At 33.5% G+C, this 22776-nt stretch overlaps 1 protein-coding gene and 1 long non-coding RNA gene across 4 annotated transcripts in view; one reads left to right on the top strand and one right to left on the bottom strand.

Moving 5' to 3' along the window:
* The window catches only part of LOC145241479 (spliceosome RNA helicase DDX39B), a 428954-nt gene that overhangs the window by 21951 nt on the left and 384227 nt on the right, over positions 1-22776 (bottom strand). Inside the window, exon 2 of one of the 3 annotated variants that reach the window (XM_080104475.1) lies at positions 20363-20462. The exons of the other annotated variants lie outside the window; for them this stretch is intronic. The gene's annotated coding sequence lies outside the window, so the exon portion shown is untranslated. The remainder of the gene's footprint in view (positions 1-20362; positions 20463-22776) is intronic. 3 annotated transcript variants of the gene reach the window in all.
* Positions 20935-22776, top strand: part of LOC145241481 (uncharacterized) — a 273326-nt gene continuing 271484 nt past the window's right edge. The window contains exon 1 of the long non-coding RNA XR_013862561.1: positions 20935-21066. This is a non-coding gene — a long non-coding RNA (uncharacterized LOC145241481). The remainder of the gene's footprint in view (positions 21067-22776) is intronic.

The following is a 22776-nucleotide window of genomic DNA, read 5'->3' as shown; positions in this document are numbered from 1 at the left end:
GATGTTTATAACAAGATAAAACTTGCTGAGTATGCGCTGTTTTACAGTTGTAAAAAATGGAACGGAAACTTAAATTTCGCTCAGTTTTAATCTTTTTTAAATTGTGTCCCCCTCCCCAAACGAATATAATCAATCGTACTTTATATATATATATATATATATATATATATATAAAAAACAAAGAGTTAATAACGAAAGGTAAATAATCCCATTTTTAAATGAAAAAAAGTCAGTTTGGTATCCCTTTTTGTTATTTTTTACATAAGTGCAACTTAATGTTCACATTGGAAATATCGACATTTATAGGTTGTCGGGTATGTTTGCAACGAATAAACACTTCAATCTACCCATGTTAAGAACGGCTCTCGGAATAGACAACCCCCAAACTCTCCATGTTAAGAACGGCTTTTGGAATAAGACACCCTCAACCTTGTCAACATACCCAAAAACCTATAAAAGTTGACATGTCGAATGTGTGAACAATGAGTTGCACATAATGTAAAAATGTACTGAATTTAAAAGGGAACGAAATTCAAATTTCTGTTCCATTTTTACAACAACCGTAAAGCAGAGCATTCTATGCAAATTTTACCTAACTTAGTGTATTAATGTTATTTTTTTTTTTTTTTATTATTTTGAGTAAAAAAAAAAAAATCTTAAATAATTTAAGTGACTGAAATAGGAATCTAATTGAATCTTTAATTTTCTGAATAGTAAAAAGATGATCCACAATGGTCAATTTGCTGCTAATATCCGATTTTAGGTACGGGCAAAAATAAATGAATGAGAATAGGGGGGAAGCTAGTTTTGAAAGCCGATTTATCATAATTTTTTAGATAGTATTGTACTGGGTAACTAATGTTGTCACATGGACCATGCTGCAGGAAGCTACATCCTCTGACCCGGACCTCCAGGAGCTACAGCAGTTCATCTGTGAAGGCTTTCCATCAGACTGCAGACAGATGAAAGCCGCATTGCACCCTTACCATCGCATCTCTAGTAGCTTGTACAACATAGACGGTGTGGTATTGACGGGCAACCGTGTCATTGTTGCTACAGCACTGCGCTCACAGATTCTGGAGGCTTTGCATGCAGCCCACCAAGGAGTCAGTGGCAAAGTCTAATGCCATACAGCCACCATCTGATTTGGTGCCCCCCCCACCCCCGAGTATCCTTTCCAGAAGATCGCCTGCGACTATTTTGCGCACAACAATCACGATTACGTAGTAGTCGTTGACAGGTACTCCAATTGGCCAATGGCGTTTAGAGCAGAAAATGGTGCAGATGGTCTTGTCAGGCGCCTCAGGGAAGTGTTTGTGACTTTTGGAGTACCTGAAGAGTTGACCTCAGATGGAGGGCCCCAGTTCACAGCTGGAAAGACGCAGGAATTCCTTCGCTCATGGGGTGTACACCACCGTCTTACCTCAGTCGCCAACCCTCACGCCAACTGCAGAGCTGAGATAGGTGTACAGACTGTCAAGCGCATGCTGATGGACAATACGTCTGCAAGTGGGTTTATTGATGTAGACAAGTTCCAGCGCGCCATGCTCATCTATCGGAACTCAATCGACCCGGAGACTAAGGCATCTCCGGCTCTCAGTCTTCAGAAGACCTATCCGTGACCCTATCCCCATAGGTCGGTACTGCCCTCATCCGACATGGACAGAGATCCTTATCAACAGAGAAAAGGCTCTTGCAAAGTGACACTCCCGAGAACATGAGAAATGGAGGGAACACACTCGATCCTTGCTTCCTCTTCGTATTGGGGATCATGTCTACTTACAGAACCTGATAGGCAATCATCCAAAGCGCTGGGAAAGGACAGGCACCATCGTAGAGGTCAGGCAGTTCCACCAATATGTTGTGAAGATAGATGGCTCTGGGAGACTAACTCTGCGAAACCGCCAGCATCTTCGTAAGTTCACCCCCTTTAAAGCAGCCTCACATGAAGATATCATTGAGTCCCTCAGCCCCATCATCAGGGATGCTGTCATCCACTCAAACGGATTAGGAAAACCTACCATTAACGTTCCAGCAAGGAACCTTGAATCAGCATCAGGTGAGGAAGATAAGTGTCTTGGCGCGCCTGCAAGCCCTGGCCCATCGCCTGAGAGAGCCGTAGACACAGCCACACCGACAGCTGGAGACCCTGCACATACAGCAGAGTCAACACATATTGGTCTTCCCATGCAGAATGTAGACGCCACGCATACGGTCTCTCCACAGCTTCATATACCTGCCATACACACAACCCCCAAGAAGCCTCCCATGGCTTTACGCCGACTGGCATCGCACAATGCCCCCGGTATCGCTGAGACTCAACCAGGCAACAGGTCGCGCAGCCGGCGCTCCCAGCACTAGTAAAATTCACTGAAACTAAATGTAAATAGTTGAAACAGATTTTCTTCAGAATTTTTTGTCATGCCTGCAAAACACTCGCCGTGGGTGAGGGAGATAGATAGTATTGTACTTGTACCCCTCATATTAATTACTCACACCCCTTTCTATTGTTCCAGAGTGTAACCAGCAGCGGATTCTTTTCCACGTCATTTTCCCAAATTTCATATGAACTTGGGGGGAGCGGGATATCTGTTGGACCAAATGAAGCTGTGGTCATCTTGTAAATATTCTACATAATACATATATTGAAATGGGACATACCATTTTGTTAAAGCTTAAGTGGAATCTAGTCATCAGTTAACACCAGAAATTTGGTCGTCGCTACTCATGTTGTGGAAAAGAAAGCAGCGCATTCTTAGGAGCCGGAAGGAATTGGTAACCTGAAGATCGTAGAGTCCCTCCTCTCAAGACTATTAGACCTACTGCTCAGTAGAGGCCTGCACCTTCACTCGCCTACTAGTTCCTTTCCCCTGTCTGCTCATAGGAAGGTGTGTCTACTCATCTAAGTTTTCAACAACTTTTTGATTGTATTTGAAAGATTAACGACTAAACTTAATTTCCCAAAGGAAAATAAATATTTGTACACATGAAAAAAAAGTTATGAAAAATATTTTCATGGCAAGCTTACCAATTCAGCTAAATTTTGAAGTTAAATAAATTCATTGTAAAAATCCTTTTAGCGATAAATATTAGTTTTCTGTAAAGTAAAGTCCTAATATATTGAATTAAAAAAAGCCTTGTTTGTGCTAAAAATAGCTGAATTAGCCCCACAACCGAGTGTTTTTGCCATTCGCATAAGTAGGTGTATCAGAATTTTTGTAGGAATTTTTGACACCCCTAACACGAAACTGCGAAAAAAAAAAAAAAAAAAAACTCGTAATTTCTCTTTTAAAAGTTGGTTGTTTATTTTCTTTATGGATTATACTTAAAAAAAAAAAAAAAAAACAGTAATGAATTTTACCTCAATATTTTTCAATTTTTAAACTTCAAAATCTATCAATTTTTCTTACGATATTTTCAGGGTCAATGTGAAATTTTATGCTCTTTCCAATAAACCGAATATAATATTTTAGACAAACTTTTTTTTTTTTAAATTCACCCCCCCTCCATTTTCAAGTGTCTATTAGAAAGTAAATTAATTTACTCAAAGTTTTATATATCACAAATTGAAGAGAAAAGGTCAATAAATAATATATTCAAATATATGAAAAAAAGTTGTTTTTTTTTTTTTAATTAGAAATTTACCTGTAAAAGTAAAAAAAAAAAGGGCTTGAATTACATTTTTCGAGGAGTTATAAGCTTGGAAAGACGGGGTGGAATTATTCACTATTTTTCACAAAATATCTGACACACCTATCACATAGGCACAACAAACAATACTTTTGGAAATACGGAATATACAGAGGCCCAAAATCTGAGACAGCTGTCCGAGAATGACGTCATGTAATTAAAAGGATGAAGGAGTGTTGGGTTTCTATTTTTTTTTTTTTTTGCCCAGACAGGCATCCGTACATTTATATTGTAAATGTTTGTATAAATTTCACCATTTTTTAATTTAATTATTTTTCTGTTCCTGTTTTTAAATTAAATTTTCTTTTTTAAAATTATTGATAAAAAAAAATTATGCCTAAAGTTTCACATTTTTGCGAGCATAAAATCTTGCATATAAAAATTATGCGAAATCTGTAATAAAAAAAAAAAAAAAAAAAAAAAGAAATAGTTTTGCTATAAGAATTTTTTTTTGTGAAAATATTAAATAAACAATGTTTAATTCAATAGTAATATCGGTAGTGCGAGAAATTCATTTTTCTTCGAGTTATATCGAATTCATTAATACAGACTTTATTTAGGGACTTTTTTTCGTAATGTTCCTGTAAAAGATTTTTTTTTGTTACAAATTATGATGCTTTAATTACGATGGTAAAAAAAATAAAAATAAATTCTTGTTTTTTTTATTTACTACTGAAAACCATAACTTTAGTAAAGGTATGTTTTGTTTAAACGAAATACATTTTCACTAAGATTTGAGTAAAAACTAGCAGGGGTTACCCGGCGTTGCCTGGGTAATCGGCCCCCTTCCCACTCCGAGGGGTAACAAAAAAAGTCACCCCTTTGGATTTACATGCTTGGTGCCGGCCTCCCCCCTTCAGAGAGAGATAATTCCCCCCCCCCAGGAAAAAAGTCACCCCTCCTGGCCTCTTCGCCCCCCCCCCCCACTCTTGGGGACACCGGCTCCCTCCTTTGTGGGGAGAAACTGCCAGGCTTCCCTTTTGGTGGGAGGATGGTGGCCAGCTCCCCCTGCTTGCCCGTAGGTGGGTGAAGGATCGGACGCCCTTCCATTAGGAACCCACCCTTGGGGGTAGGTGGAAGGAAAGGATTTAATAAACAAATAGAATAAAAAAAAAAAGTAGAATCGATCAGGATCGAACACGCAAACTAACGGTTAACAGTTTAGTATGCATACCCGAATTACAATTAATAAATAAAAAAATAAATAAAACATGTTATTTTTTAAAAAGTTAATGGTATACTGTGTGTCTAGGACGGTAGTTAATGTGTGTGTGTGTGTGTGTGTGTGTATGCGTGTGCTGGGAATAGTAGTAGTACTAATAGTCCGTCCTTTGGAGGACAGCGTTTGTTTTTGTGTTGTGTACGGCTGGTTTTAATGGCGGACGTGGTGTCGGAGGTTGGATTGTGATGGCTGGTGTAAGTTTCGTAATTTTTTAATTTGTAAATGGCAAGTTAGGGAAAAAATAGACCCTCCCAAGATGGACAATAAATAAGGGCATAATATTTTATGGTAAAGTTAAGAACGTAGGAACCATAGTTTTTTTTAAGAGATGTGATTATTGGATTAACCAATCAGAAACCGTCTGTGGCACAAACATCTGTTTTTATAGATATATAGATAATTAGTTTGTTATATTCTTTGATCATTATTTGATAAATACTGAAATTTTCATTAAAATTGGTTAATTTCCTGATTTTTGGTGAATTTTTAAGTAAAGGGAGGGGTCAAAATGTTTATACATTTTGAGCGTCTGCATTCATTTTGCCCATACCTACCATTTTTCGATGAATATTTGATAGGAAAGCGACTACATATAAATCAAAAACCTTGATACGAGTAAAGCAACTGGCCCTGATGGTATTCCAATTATAGTACTCAAAACTTCAACCTGAATTAGCGCCCATACTTACAAAACTGTTTAAACGTTTTCTTAAGGAGAATAGTTTCCCATCTCCCTGGAAAATCTCATCAGTATGCCCTGTATTTAAGAATTCAGGTGATCGCTCATCCCCCTCTCAGTACAGGCCAATAAGTCTCCTGTGCGTCATGAGTAAGTTGCTAGAATCTGTGTTAAATACAGAAGTAATCAAACATCTCAACAAAAATAACCTTCTTAGTGACACTCAATATGGTTTCCGTTCTGCTAGATCTACAGCAGATGTCCTTACAGTTATATCACATAGGATTAGCAAATCTCTCGACGGTGGCAATCTTTCTAGGGCAATTGCTCTTGACATATCTAAAGCCTTTGATAGGGTATGGCATAAAGGTTTACTTCATAAGATCGCTAGCTATGGTATAGCTGGAAAAGTCTTCTCAATTATTAAATCATTTCTTTCTGATAGGTTCATAAGAGTAGTAGTTGAGGGGCAAAAATCAGAAGCTCACAGTATTAATGCTGGTGTCCATCAGGGATCCATCCTGGGCCCAACTCTTTTCCTGATCTACATTAATGATCTTCCAAATCATATCCTTACATCATTTGTAGACATTTATGCTGACGACACTACCATTTATGGTACCACATCTAAGACAGTAAACGACCAAGTTCTCTCCAATTCTCTCTCCTCTGATCTTGAGCACGTAGTACAATGGGGAAAGGAGTGGCTGGTTACTTTTAATGCATCTAAAACCAAGCTTCTCTTATCATCAACATTCTAATTCACATTTGTCATCAATTGAAATGAATGGCTCTCGTCTTCAGGAGGCCTCAAGTTTTGACAAGCTTCTGGGCTTGACCATTACTCCTGATCTTAAATGGAACACGTATATCAAATCTGTTGCCAAGGCCGCTGGAAAAATGATGGGATCTTTCTATCGATCCAGTAGATATCTCACTGCTGATGCTATTCTCTACCTATATAAGAGCCAGGTACGTCCAAGGATGGAATACTGTTGCCACATCTGGGCAGGAGCTGCTAGAAAGGACTTGTCCTGCCTTGATAGAGTTCAAAATAGACTTCGTAGCCTCGTAGGAGATGTCCTTTTCTCCTCCTTGCAACCTCTATCTCACAGAAGAGATGTTGCGAGTTTGTCTCTGATGTATCGTTATTTTCATGGAAAGTGTTCAACTGAGCTTCAATCTATGGTCCCCCCTCGCCAAACTTTCACAAGAAACACTCGTCTAGCTGTAAACACTATCAATAATTCCCCCCACTCTTTATCTGTGCCTAAACCTAAACGTAGATTCCATGAATAAAGCTTCTTTCTTAGAACTGCACGCCTGTGGAATTGTCTTCCGTTTTCCTGCTTTCCGGCTGACTACAATATGGTTGTGTTCAAGTCTAAAGTAAATAAGTTCTTGATGAGCCGTTCCATATAAGTTATTAAATTTACCAAATTTTCATTACTAATGATTACTATATTGACCAATTTCTACTGTACACTCTTTAACCCTTATCCTTGAGTGGCCTCTGGGCCTTGATAATGTGGTGATGCCTTTGTAAAAAAAAAAAAAAAAAAAAAAAAAAATTTCAATCACATGGTTACATTATCAATAATCATGTGATTAAAAACATTGAAAATTTACCGATATTGTAAATACATTCTGTTTACATTAAGCTATACCATGACCTGTAGTGGTGAGACCAAAAGATCCTTTTAGTGATGTCACGTAACGGCAGGCTGTGATAATTGTCCCCCCCCCCCAAGGCCTATCGGTACAAAGAAAACCACCCATTTATTAAAGAAAAATTAAGTATAATGTTATAATTTAAAAGAGATAAAGAAAAACATGCATGGGTACAGTAAAAAAATATACCAAAATGTCGAAGCAATTGTTCCAGTAGTTACTTAGACTACTAATAACAAACGAACCAAGAATTACATTTTTATATAAATATATATATATATATATATATTATAAAAAAAAGAAAAAAGAAAGGTACTTCACGGAGAACGTAGACCCTGTGTAAACAAGTTTTAATTTAATGCTTGCTCCTTAAAAAGCGCATACGCAAAAGGTTTTCAATCACAAAAACTTTTTTGAAGGTACTATTTAAGGCAAAAAAAAGGCCAAAAGCATTATTTGAATATGTATGAAAAAATAAATGCAACAAAACATAATATTTAGTGTAGGAAATATAAAAATAAATTAAAATGAAAATAAAATAAAAACAAGTACGAAATAAAAATGTTCCCTGTGAAGTGCCAAAAGACACTCGATGACCTCGACTGGCGCCAGACAAACTAGTTGTGAAGGGTCAAGGAGGATGGAAAATCCGAGGTGAGAGAGTACTAACCAGATCTCCACTGGAAATGTGCAGTTCTTAGTACCTTAGGGAGGCATTTTGTCACCCAAACCCTAGGAAACACCAATAGCCGATGTCAACGAGAAATCGATACAAACAGCTGTTGCGATAACGTGCAATCATCCACACGAGTGGTAAAGAGGTGGAGAACATTGGAAATCTGGGGAGACTTGTCACATGATCTCCAGCGAAGACCTCAGGTTACAGTCAGTGAGCGATCACTGACGATGGCCTGTGAAACAACTAGTCAGTGAAATAATAATAATATCCCCCCCCCCATTACATTTTCACCCCAAACAAGGTACATCGCCACTTTGATGTAGGGGGCTACTATCAGGGACACTACAGGGGTACTGTGTAGGGATATGGGCAGCAAGATGTCGGTTCACGTTACACTTTAACTTCTGCATGTCAGTATAGTTGGCGAATTCCAAAGTCTAGCAGTTCTGGAGAAGAAACTACTGGAGTAGAAGGCTCTTTTACATCTAAGGATCTCAGCTGTGAAGGGGTGGGATTTAGCTGCTTGTCAGGTTTGTCGGGGGTATTTACGTTGAGGGGGCTACAAGTGCTTGCAGTTCGGAGCCTTCACCGTTAAAGTACTTGTAGAACAGGCAGAGGGATGACAGTTCAGGACCTATCAGGTTGGCAACTCTTTAAAACCTTGTCTAGGAGTGAGAGACTAGTAGCAGATGTACCAGCCCAAATACGACAACAATACTCCATACATGGGTGAATGGTGGCCTTATAGAGGTACAGGATACTTTCGAGTGTTGCTTTCTAGCACGGTAGAGAGAGCCTACCTTCTTCGCAGCGGTCCTGGCAAGACTCAATATTTCCTGTGAACATTAGGCCAAGGAGTTTAAAAGATGCATTTTCTGATAAAGAGTCTTTGGCCATTGCTATTGGTGGTAGAGAATATTTCTTGTAATTATTGAAGGAAACAAGTTTAGTCTTGGCAGCATTGAATATGACCATCCATTTTTGTCCCCCATTCCACTACAGATTGGAGGTCATCCTCTAGTGTTTCTGCCATTTCTTTAGATATGTGTTCATTTGTTTTCCTGTAGTGTCTGTTATAGAGCGTGGTGTCGTCAGCGTATATACCCATCTCAAAGACAGTTTTGTTAGGGAGGTCATTTATGAACATTAGGAATAATAGAGGTCCAAGGATAGACCCTTGAGGCACTCCTGCATTTATATATTGTTTAGATGTATGACCGTCGAGGACAACCTGGATTTTTCTCTTATCTAAGAAGGATTTAATTACGTTAAGTAATTTTCCAGTGATACCGTATGATCTGATTTTCAAAGAGAAGACCTTCATGCCATACCCTGTCAAAAGCCTTAGATTATGTAGAGCTACCGCTCTACCCTTCCCTGCTTTGTCCAGTGAATGGTATATACATTCAGAGATTACAGTTAGGATGTCTGCTGTGAAACGGGCTTGCCTAAATCCATATTGTTGGTCAATCAGAAGTTTAGCATCTGTAAGTGATGGACTAGAGCTTGGTTAATTATGGACTCATATTTTGGCAAAAAGTGGGAGGAGGCTAATGGGGCGATAATTTACTGGGTCAGTTCTTTCGCCAGAACTCTTGAAAACTGGTACCACAGAAGCAGTTTTCCAGCAGGCAGGAAAGCAAGATTCATTAAGGCATTTGTTGTAAAGTTTGGAGAGAACTGGAGCTACTTTGGCGGAGCACTTTTTTAATAGCACAGCCGGGACGAGATCAGGTCCACATGCTGTTGAAGTGTCAAGATTTTTTATTATAGCATGCACCTGAGAAGGGGTGATTTTCAGATCGTCTAGTGTGGCGTCTGTCCACAAAGTAAAGTCAGGGATAGGGGTGGGATTGTCTTAGTAGTTATGTGAACTTCATTTCTGTATTCATGTATTCTGCACTGATATAAAAATGAAGACTATAGCAGAATATGATTCCAAATTCCATGTAACTGATGAAAATACGCTACACATTGAGAAATATGAACTAAAAAAAAAAAAAAAAAAAAAAAAAAAAAAAAAAAAAAATTCTTTAAATTGTTAGGTGAAAGTGAAGAATGGTTTGTACACCCGTGATGGCAAAACTGCACAAGTATGTTTTTTTTCTAATTTATTTACATTTTTTCGCCATACTTTTATTAACCAAAAGACATTTGGTGCTAGTAAAGTTCCAACGCGAGAAATACAAACTTGTGACAAAACTACACAAGTACCGTGCTATGTTTTTGTTCTAATTTATTTGTCATATTTAAGAAAGGACCAACGTTTGTCTTTGTTTCTCTTTCCGCACCACATAATTCATTGTTCATTCACGTATGTAAAGTCAAAACAAATCCCTCCTAACTTCCGGTCATGTGACAGAGGGAGCATTAGATCATCCGCCATGTTTTTTAAAAAAAATTTTTTTTTTTTTTTTTTTTTTAGCAATTTTTGAAAAGTTGCAGAATTGTTAACCTCCGCAAAAAAAAAAAAAAAAAAAAAAAAAAAAAAAAAAATCCCAAAATTACTATGTATTTTTTAAAAATTGTTTTAGACCCCTTTTCCTTCGAATTTGAAATTGTCTGTCAATGAACAAAAATAAAAAACTAATTCTGTTCTGAAAAGCCTTTCCGACATTACCCCCCCCCCACTTGGAGTGCTTTTCAGCGAGTTCCATGGCGACCAGCAGAATTATTTAATGGTTGCTTATTATATTAATATTGTTTATATCCATCTTCATTCAAAGGGTTACTTTTCGGTAGCTTCACCAGTTGTTAACCTAAATTTTCCGAATGTTGGAACGAGGCTTGTCTGCGGGACCTATTTATCTCAGCTTCATCTGTCAATTTGGTCTCATTTTGTTTTCCGGTACGCTCAATCTGACTTTTTGATCACCTGTCTGGTCTCCAGAACGTCGACCATATTAGATATTCATCGTTAGTTATTTACACGAGACAGACACATTTTAATCATGGTTTTCTCTAGTTCAGATGGGTGCAGTAAATAAACTTTTAACTCAAAATGACCCCTAATGTACTAGCAGAGTCAGAAACCGATCTTAAGAATGTGGAAAAAAATAAATAAATAATAAAAAAGAATAATTCGACCTCCTATCTTTACAAGCTTATAACTACTTAAAAAATGTAATTCAAACCCTAATTTTTTTTTTTTCAATTAAAGGAGCAAAGATCAAATTTAAAAAAAAAAAAAAAAAAAAAAAAAAAAAAAAAAAAAAAAAAAAAAAAAAAAAAAAAAAAGGTTTAATAGCAAATTATGCAATATTCGTTTTTTTTTTGAAAAAAGATTTGGGGAAAAAAAAAAAAAAAAAAATGAAATTTTATAGGCACCGTCAAAAATGGCCGAAAAATCAAGTTGTTTTTTAAGACGAAATTACATTTATTAAAATCCATTATTTCTGAGTAACTTTTTTTTTCCAGAAAGATAAAACCCTGAATTTTATCATATAGAAAACAGAATGTAAAACTTTTTCTACTATTTTTAATTAAATTTTAAATGTTAAATTTTCCCAAAAAGTTAATTGACATTTTTTGTCTTGCACAAAAAACGTACATAAATATTTTTTAAAAAAGGTTTTTGAAATAATTCATTTATGTATTTGTTGTCTAACTAAGATTTAGGATGATGGCAATTTAAAGCAGAATAAAAAAAAATTATTTCAGCGCGTTTGGTCCACCGTAGTCGAAAGGCGGCAAACATTTTCAAATGGGATCGAAAAAATGATGCTATTTTTAACACAAAGGGCACAATATTTATCGATTTTTTTTTGTATCGATTCTTCAAAGCATGCCCTGTTTAATAATGGTCATGCATTATTTGGCTCGCTAAAAAAAATTGATTTATCAAAGGTTTTAAAATGGCTTTTTTCGTATAAATATTAAAAATTTTTTTTTTGTTTTGCTTAATTATTTTATTTAACATATTCACCGAATTTCACACTTCAAAACTCAAAAGCGGGATAATTAAACACAATCGAAGTTCTGATATGCAGACGTCAAAATAAGGTATGCAAACAATTTTTTTTTTAAATCTATATTTCTGTCCCTTACAACAACACAATATGTTGTGTTCAGTTTCCGATGATTATTTTAAGCATATTTGTACCACCTGAAAACAAGGAGGGGGGGGGGGGGTTGTAAGTAAAATATATAAATATCGTTTATGAAAAATAAGTACACTGTTATAAAGTTCATTCTTCTCTTAATAATCGCTGAAAATTCCGTATTGATCGGATAATTACCTGATTTTTGGTAGATTTTTAAAAATACGGTCCATCAAAAAGTACTTACTTAAAAAAATAATGGTCGCTCCCTTTGTCCCCACCCTAGTCAAGGCTGACGCATGCGCACGTAACATTTTTTATTTACTGACGTTGCCGTAGTAACTAAATAATTATTTGTCACTTTTACAAACATTTATAAGTTACTTTTCTACCTAATTGGATAGGTTTTGTGTTTTTCTTTAATGTAAAATGTTTATTCGGTTCGAAAAACGAGTAATGTTGAACCTAGCGTTCAACATTACTCGTTTTTCGAATCGTTTTGTATCAGAATCTTTGTAGGAATTTTTGACATCCCTAACACGAAACTGCAAATAAAATATAAAAACTCGTAATTTCACTTTAAAAGTGGGAGTTTATTTTATGGATTATACTTCCAAAATAAACTAATTAAGTTGTTTTAAATGTAATAGAAATATTTTTTTAAAAAACAGTAATGAATTTTACGAACTCAATATTTTTCAATTTTTAAACTTTAAAAATCTATAAAAATTTTTTCTATTGATTCTATTTTTACGATATTTTCAGGGTCAATGTGAAATTTTATGCTCTTTCCAATAAACCGAATATAATATTTTAGACAAACGCTTTTTTTTTTTAAATTCAACCCCCCCCCATTTTCAAGTGTCTATTAAAAAGTAAATAATTTACTCATCAAAATTTTATATATCACAAATTGAAGAGAAAAGGTCAATAAATATATTCAAATTTTAAAAAAGAATTTTTTTTTTTTTTTTTTTATAGAAATTTACCTGTAAAGTTCGAAGTTTAAACCCTTTTTTTTTTTTTAAACCACGTTATTTGTTTTTTTCTTTTAATGAAACTTTGGTCCTTGCTCCTTTAATTGAAAAAAAAAAAAAAAAAAAAAAAAAAAAAAAAAAAAAAAATTAGGGCTTGAGTTACATTTTTCGAGTAGTTTTATAACTACTCGAAAAATGTAACTCAAGCCCTAATTTTTTTTTTTTTTTTTTTTTTTCAATTAAAGGAGCAAGGACCAAAGTTTCATTAAAAGACAGGGGGTGGAATAATAATAAGTTTCATTGGAAAGACAGGGGGTGGAATAATTCACGCCTCCCATTTTGAAATGTCTATTAAAAAGTAAATAATTTATTCACCAAAGTTTTATATATCACAAATTGAAGAGAAAAGGTCAATAAATAATATATTCAAATTTAAAAAAAAAAAAATTTTTTTCTTTTTTTAATGAAACCTTGGTCCTTGCTCCTTTGAGAAAAAAAATTACGGCTTGAATTATTCACTATTTTTCACAAAATTTCTGACATACCTAGTTGAACGCTGCAAGAAAAGATGACCGAAATGAAATCAGTTCAAACTGCAACGGACACTGAAAAGTTTTTTTTAAATAGTATTTGCGGATGGGTATGCTGACAAATAGTTAAATTTTGCAAATATCAAAAATCAGGCAATTATTCAATCAATACAAAATTTTCGGCGATTATTAAGAGAAGAATGAACTTTATAACAGTGTACTTATTTTTCATAAATGACATTTCTATATATATATATATATATATTTTTGCTTACACCCCCCCTGTTTTGAGGGGGTTCCAAATATGCTTAAAATAATCATCTGAAACTGAACAAAACATTGTTGTTGTAAGGGACAGGATTATAGATTAAAAAACAAAACAAAAAAAACAAAAAAACAAACTTGTTTGCATACCTTATTTTGACGTCTGAATATCAGAACTTCGATTGTGTTTAATTATTCCGCTTTTGAGTTTTGAAGTGTGAAATTCAGTGAATATGTTAAGTAAAATAATTGATTTAAGTTAAGCAAAATAAAATTAAAAAAAAAAAAATATTTATACATAAAAAGCCATTTTAAAATCTTTGATACATAGATTAACAATTTTTTTTAGCGAACCGAATAATGCATGACCATTATTAAACAGGGCATGCTCTGAAGAATCGATAAAAGAAAGAAAGAAATCGATAAATATTGTGCCCTTTGTGTTAAAAATATTTTTTCGATCCCCGTTTGAAAATGTTGGTTATCCTTTACGGAGATGGTCCCGACGTCCGCCTCATTATGAGTTCGGGAAGAGGCCGTCTGACATAGGCAGTGTCGAAGCAGAAAATTACCCTAACCCTAAAATATGCGATATGTCAGAGACAGATGCTTTTACAAATATTGTGAAACAAATCACAGAATTTTACAGGGTTAACTAACCACGTGGACTGTTTGTTTTTTTTAAATTCTAATTATTTGAACTTTTTATTTCTTTAAATTCTAATTATTTGAACTGTTTATATTTTTAAATTCTAATTATTTGAACTGTTTAAAATAAAAAAATAAAAATTCTAATTATTAGAACAGTTTTTTTTCTCTCCTTAAGTTAACAACTGGGGAACTGGGCACTTTATTGACAAAAATTTCAATGTACTAACGCTATTGAAATTTTTGTCATTGAAAAAGAAGTTGTTTTTGGCCTTCGGTAGTTTGGTATCAAGTACAAATGTAAAACATTGTAATCAAATCGACGCAAAGTAACTGGTTGCCTGTATGGGTAATCTCCAAAAATACCGTTAGGGCTTACAACATGGCCGCCAGAAGAGTCACGTGATCCGGTTGATCCAAAACATGAATCGTGCAAATGGAAAACGCAGCCTTGAAGGCAAACTTTGACAAACAATCACAATTTGTTTGTATTTAATTTTTTGTTGATATAATGTTGTTAGAAAAATAGGCAAACTTTGAGAAACAATCTTAGGTTGTTTTTAGTTAAAACAGTGTTTATAAAAAGTATTTTATTCAAAACAAACAAGTGGTGGTCGACGGAACGCAATTGAACCATGACAATTCCTGGAATTGAACCACGACGATTCCTGAAATTGGAACTGCTACCTACCTCAGAGAATTACAAAAATATCAATGGCCCTTAACGTATCACCCTTGTTCCTCGTGTTCATAACAATAACGCTATACTTGGCGAAACTATGACATTGTCTCGGCTAATGTTAGCAATGCCAGATGACGTGCACATTGACATGGCTTGCACAGAGACGTCTGATAGCCAATTCATGCAATTGTCAAATTTGTGGGTCAACATGCGTGTTGGCTCGATATTCTGAATCCAAGGATGGTTGGAGATGGCGTTGCCGAAACGATGGATATCGTAATACAATTAGAACGAACTCTTTTTTTCAAAGAAGCAACCTCAATCTAAGAACCATTGTAATAATTATGTATATGTGGAGCATGGATTTTCCACAAAAAACTATGGCAACAGAAAGTGAGGTGAGTGCCAACACAGTGAGCGACTGGTGCAACTTTTTGAGGGAAGTGTGCACTCAGTACATTGAACAAAACCCAATTCAATTGGGGGGTGTAGACGAGACCTGGACCCCAAAAGAGGTTGAAATTGATGAAAGCCATTTTTACCCTCGGAAATATCACAGAGGAACTGTCCGACGTAGCCATTGGGTGTTTGGCGCCATCGAACGAGGCTCTAAGAATTGCCTTTTGATCGAGGTTCCAGACAGAAAACGTGAAACTCTGGTCCCTATAATTCGCCAATGGATCTTACCCGGGACTCGTATAATAAGCGATGGGTGGAGCGCTTATGCAACTGTAGCAGACATTGACTTTGGTATTTACAGCCACGATGTTGTTGTCCACGAAAGAAATTTTGTGGAGCCTAACGACGCGACTATAAATACTCAACTTATTGAAAATATGTGGATGCGAGCGAAGAAAAAACTTCGTCATCAATTCGGTACATCAAGGGCTCTCTTCACTTCATATTTAAATGAATTTATGTGGCGTGAAAGAGTCGGCCCAAATAAATTTTGTGAGCTAATTTGTTGCATCGCCTCCATCTATTCTGTCTAAATTTATAAAATGAAAATTAAAAATATAAACTGTTTTTTTTTTTTACATCATATTTTTATAACATTACATCTTAAAAAAAATGAACACCTTGTTTTAAATACCATTTTTATGAAAAACTGAATAAAATATTTTTTATAAACACTGTTTTAAAAAACAAACAAACTGTGATTGTTTCTCAACAAAAAATTAAATGACCGTTCTAAATAATTTATTTATTATGATATTGAAAAACTGTTTTTGTACTTAATTATTATGCTTGTTTGTCAAAGTTTGCTTTAAATTTGCGTTTTCCGGTTTCGTAATACGGCGATTCATGTTTTGGATCAACCGGATATCACGTGACTCTTCTGGCGGCCATGTTGTAAGCCCTAACGGTATTTTTGGAGATTGCCCCTGTATGAATAAGTGGAATTATTTTAAATCCAGGTACTAATATTTTTGCATATTCTCATAAAAAAAAAAAAAAAAAAAAAAAAAAAAATCACCCTAAATCTTAAACGAATAAATTCTTTCAAATTTTTTTTTTTTTTTTTTTAACTATCTATATACGTTTTTTTTTGTGCAAGACCAATGTCAATTGTTAACTTTTGGGGAAAATTTAACATTTAAAATTTAATTCAAAATAGAAAAAGTTTTATATTATTCTGCTTTCTATATGATAAAATTCAGGGTTTTATCTTTCTGGAAAAAAATGTTACTCAGACATAATGGATTTTAATAAATGTAATTTCGTTTTAAAAAACAACAACTTGATTTTTCGGCCATTTTTGACGGTGTCTAATGTTAGGGGTATCAAAAATTGCCCAAACACCTAATTACTAATGTACTCATGTATAACATAAGGGTACTTGTACAGATGTATCCGTTATGTGACGAAGTTCTCTGAAAAGAATTTTTCACTTTCATCAAGTAGGTTTTTTTTTAAATTTTTTTTTTTACAGCGAAAAAACAATTTATGATACCGAGCAAAATGTTCGATTTTTAGGAAGAAAAGCTAGTATTAGAAATGGAGATGGGTGTAAGCGCTTTAACTGGAGTTATCTCCCTTTGTCATTTCTAAAATTCAAACATTTTCTTTTTAAACCCAAGATGGCCGCCTTCAACGCGCTCTCATAAAAACGTTTTTACGCTGTAAAAAAACAAACTACTTGATGAAATTAAGTGAAATTTTGGGTTTGTATTACTGTACACATAGATTCGAAAAAGTTGTCAAAAAACAAATATATAACAAATAAATGTTATCAAAGGCAAGATAAATTACTTTTCTACCAAACTGGATATAATTTTCGTGTTTTTATTCAATGTAACATGTTTATTCAGCTCGAAAAGCATACAGTGTTTACCGATGTATTGGAAAATTCAAAATGGCGGCCGACTCTCTCTTTAACACGGTAAGTTCGGAAAAAGGTGTAATAATTAATAAACTAGACAAAATACTGTTAGAAATTCGCTCAATATGTTACCGTGACATAACTTGACATATATTCGGTTGTTTTTTTAATAGTATTTTGTCTAGTTAATCATTTATAACACCTTTTCCCGAACTTACCGTGTTAAAGAGAGAGTCGGGCGCCATTTTGAATTTTCCAATACATCGATAAACACTGTATGCTGTTCGAGCTGAATAAACATGTTACATTGAATAAAAACACGAAAATTATACCCAGTTGGGTAGAAAAGTAACTTATCTTGCCTTCGATAACATTTATTTGTTATATATTTGTTTTTTGACAACTTTTTCGAATCTATGTGTACAGTAATATAAACCCGAAATTTTTTTCAGAGAACTTCGTTCTATAACGAATACATATTAATTTAAACTTTTTTCGATATTTTCATTTTTTAATGTCTTGACTAAACTGTACAAGTACCAACATAAGATAAAGAAAAGAAACATTTTCTCATAACCACAAAGGGATATTTACAGTTATGTTTCACTTCTCCGTTATATTTATAGTAATAAATGTTAGAGATTTCTTTGAATTTTTTTTTTCTTTTTAAAATATTCAATAAACATTGTATGATTTTCGAAGCGATTACACGTTTTAAAGCTAGGTACTGGTCGCGGTAAGAGTTCCCTGCCGAACACCCTCAAAAAAACAATGATTTCTCCCGCGCAGCCGCAAAGGACATGTTTTAGTTGCCATAGTAACAACACTTTTTATCGACATTGTTTTACTGTTTATGAATATTGAAATAAAAGACATTACTACACATTTATTAATAATATCTCACTTTTATCGACTTTTTAAAACTTTTTTTACTCTTTTTAAATGACAACGTTAATGTTTATGAATATTGAAATAAAACATTACTACACATTTATTAATATCTTTTTTTTTCTTTACTGTTTATGTGTCAATTTTATCGACTTTTTCTTTTCTTATATTGAATATTGAAATAAAAGACATTACTACACATTTATTATTAATATCTTTTTTTTTTACTGTTTGTGTCACTTTTATCGACTTTTTCTTTTATGAAACTTATCGGCGGTTCTTGAAATTTACTTACCACAAAATGATGATAGAATAATAAATTTACTTACGTTTAATCAATGTTATTTTCTTTTTTAAATAGCATTTTCTTTTTAAATGACGACGTTTTTACTGTTTATGAATATTAAAAGAAAAATAATTACTAAACATTTATTAATAAGAAAATGGGTGCTAGTGCACTCACTTATGACCCGCGCTATATTTTAAATCGTATTTCTAAGCTTAAAGTTTAATGTTTTTTTATTCAATTGTAAGGTTAAAGTAAAGAATAGGTACAAAACACCCTCCCCGTGTTAAGAATGGCTTTTTAAATAATAACGTTATTTCAGCACGGATCAATAAAAAATAAATAAATTAACGTTATTATTTAAAAAGCCAAAGTAAATTTATTATTCTATCATCATTTTGTGGTAAGTAAATTTCAAGAACCGCCGACAAGTTTTGTGGTAAGTAAATTTCAAGAACCGCCGATAAGTTTCATAAAAGAAAAAGTCGATAAAAGTGACACAAACAGTAAAAAAAAAAAAAAAGATATTAATAAATGTGTGATGTCTTTTATTTCAATATAAGAAAAGAAAAAGTCGATAAAATTGACACATAAACAGTAAAAAAAAAAAAAAAAAGTCGATAAAATTGACACATGAACAGTAAAGAAAAAAAAAGATATTAAATGTGTAGTAATGTTTTATTTCAATATTCATAAACATTAACGTTGTCATTTAAAAAGAGTAAAAAAAAGTTTTAAAAAGTCGATAAAAGTGATTAAAAGTGAGATATTAATAAATGTGTAGTAATGTCTTTCATTTCAATATTCATAAACAGTAAAACAATGTCGATAAAAAGTGTTGTTACTATGGCAACTAAAACATGTCCTTTGCGGCGGCGCGGGAGAAATCATTGTTTTTTGAGGGTGTTCGGCAGGGAACTCTTACCGCGACCAGTACCGAAAGCTAGTAAGACCACTAAAAACCTTTCCAGATAGGTAGAAGAGTAGCTTATCTTGCCTTTGATAACATTTATTTGCTATATATTCAATTTTTGACCACTTTTTCGAATCTGTGTATAGTTAAGTGTATCAGAATTTTTGACATCCCTAACACGAAACTGCGAATAAAATATAAACTCGTAATTTCTCTTTAAAAGTAGGTTGTTTATTTTCTTTATGGATTATAATACAACAGTATTACTGTACACAGATTCGAAAAAGTTGTCAAAACAAATATATAACAAATAAATGTTATCAAAGGCAAGATAAATTACTTTTCTACCAAACTGGACACATTTAGCTCGAAAAACATGCAGTGTTTACCGATGTATTGGAAAATTCAAAATGGCGCCCGCGCCCGATTCTCTTTAACATAAGTTTGGGGAAAGGTGTTATAAATAATAAACTAGACAAAATACTATTAAAAAACATCGAATATATGTCAACTTATGTCACGGTAACATATTGAGCGAATTTCTAACAGTATTTTGTCTAGTTTATTATTTATATCACCTTTTCCCGAACTTACCGTGTTAAAGAGAGAGAGAGAGAGAGTGTCGGGCGCCATTTTGAATTTTCCAATATATCGGTAAACAGTATGCTTTTTGAGCTGAATAAACATGTTACATTGAATAAAAACCCGAAAAATGTATCCAGTTTGGTAGAAAAGTAACTTATCTGGCCTTTGATAACATTTATTTGTTATATATTTGTTTTTGACAACTTTTTCGAATCTGTGTACAGTAATACAAACCCATATTCGAATTTAAAACAAACAAAAAAGTAGTGCTTTTTAGAAATTTACCTGTAAAGTCCGAAGTTTAAAACTTTTTTTTTTAAAATCACGTTGTTTGTATTTTTCTTTTCTTTTTTTTTTTTTTTTAACGAAATCTTGGTCCTTGCTCCTTTAATTGAAAAAAGAAAGAAAAAAAAATTAGGGCTTGAATTACATTTTTCGAGAAGTTATAAGCTTGAAAAGACGAAATTTCTGACACACCTAGTGTATAGTAATACAACCCTAAGCGCTTTAAAATAGTAAAAACATTAAAGTTTTTTTTTCCTTTTGGAAGGGAGGTTTCAGGCGCCTCTATTTTCTGAAGGAATCAGTTATGTAAACACTTTTCAATAAGTATTTTAAAAAAATTCTTTACAATCAATTTTTATTTAAAATTAAGAAATATTTTATTTGTTTTGTTTAAGTAAAATTAAGAAATTATTTTAAAAAATATTGTTTATATCAATTTTCATTTAAAAGGGTTACTTTTAGGTAGCTTCACCGGTTAACCTAAATTTTCCAAATGTTAGAACGAGGCTCGTCTGCCGGACCTACTTATCTAAGCTTCACCGAATTTTCTTTAATTTAAATTCTTGAAAGTAATTTTTTGGTAGAATTAGCTAAAAATGACGTTGAATTTGCATTTCGTAGACTAACCTCGTCTGCACATGCTCACTAAACCATTTCATTGAAACAAAGATGGCGGCCAATTAAAACTACATTGCATTATACAGGTATTTATACTTCGAAAACTATTTTTCTCCGCTAATTTTCCCTGCGATATCAGTTTTCAGCATACTCGAAAACCTAAGAGTCGTCACTTTTTAGAAAATGAGGCGAATTCAGTTGGCGTAACGGAAATGTCTTCATATCATGAAAACCATGTGTCTGTGCCACTTTTAAAGTATATAGTCGTTTTCAGCGCCCATTAAAACCTATAAAAGGTCATTGTAAAGGTTTGGAAAGATTATAAACATTGAGAAAATTTGGTTCATTGAGTATTTTTACAACTTTAATGTAATTTAAAAAAAAAAAAAAAAAATTGGTTTCGAAAAAAAGTTATCAATTTATATATATGATACGGCTCGAAAAAGTGTTTATCGATGTATGTATTGGAAAATTTAAAATGGCGCCCGACTCTCTTGTAAGTTCGGGAGTTAAAAAAAAAAAAAAAAAAAAAATACTATAAAAAATACTGTCAGAAAGTCGCTCAATGTTACCGTGACATGAGCTGACATATATTCGGTGGGTTTCTAACAGTATTTTGTATAGTTTCTTATTTTTAACTCATTTTCCCAAACTTACCGTATTCAAGAGAGTCGGGCCCCCGGGCCCCGGGCGCGGGCGCCATTTCAAATTTTCCAATACATCGGTAAACACTTTTTCGAGCTGAATAAACATGTTACATTAAATAAAAAAAAAAAAAAACTAAAGTATCAAGTTAAATAGTAACTTGTCTTGCCTTTGATAACATTTGTATATTTGTTTGACAATTTTTTCGAATCTATAGTAATACAACGACCCCCCCCCCCAAGAAAACGTTGAATGCTGCCTTATAAGAATAAATAAATCATGCGTATGAGTAGCTTGCAGGGACTAGGCATTACAAATTTTAGTGTGTGCACGGTTCCATTTCCTCTGGAAGTACCAAAATTGAAAGAAGAAAAAAAATTAAATAGGTCTTCAAATCTGCCAAATCGCTTCTTCAATATACAAATAACGTTTTTAAAAATAAAAAATCCGAAGGTACTATTCAGAGTTCTCACTGCTTCCGGAAACAGGTTCGCATAAAACTTAGGGAGACTTTACTTGACTTTTTAAGTGAGAAATGACTTTTGGTTCTTTCACTTTTTTTTTTTTTTTTTTTTTTTTTAATAAATCGCGTAAAAATAGCTTGCAAACAGAACGAAAAGCAGACAGTAGTAGATTACTTAGGAAATTCAAACAAGGACAGCTACCTTCAAAAAGTCGATAAGGTTTTTGTGTTGAATTAGTATTTACTTTTGATTATACAGAAGTAAAATATTTGAATGTAGAAATTTTAAGGAAAATTATAATTGACACGGGTTTTATTGTCTGCATTAAGATACACGTCGTGAAAAAATACTTATGCACATGAACTTATTGATCCGTGCTGAAATAACGTTATTTAAAAAGCCATGAGGAGGGTGTTTTGTACCTATTTTGTACTTAACCTTACACTTGAATTAAAAAAAAAAAAAAAAAAAAAAAAAAAAAAAACTTTAATTAAACTTGGAAATACGATTTAAAAAAATAGCGCGGATCAGTAAGTACAATTAGCACATGAAAAAAAAAATATCGCCCAAAATAAGGAAATCTTTCTTCCATACAATGCTGTCAGTTCATTTAACATATATATATATATATTATATATCTTACATATATTCAATTATCGATTGAATTTCATTTAATTTTAGCCACGT

The sequence above is a fragment of the Euprymna scolopes genome, chromosome 20, assembly GCF_053919585.1.
Source record: "Euprymna scolopes isolate OS-2025 chromosome 20, ASM5391958v1, whole genome shotgun sequence".
Taxonomy (NCBI): Eukaryota; Metazoa; Mollusca; class Cephalopoda; order Sepiida; family Sepiolidae; genus Euprymna; species Euprymna scolopes.
The sequence above is the reverse complement of the archived record's forward strand: the minus strand, read 5'-3'. Positions and strand labels throughout refer to the sequence as shown.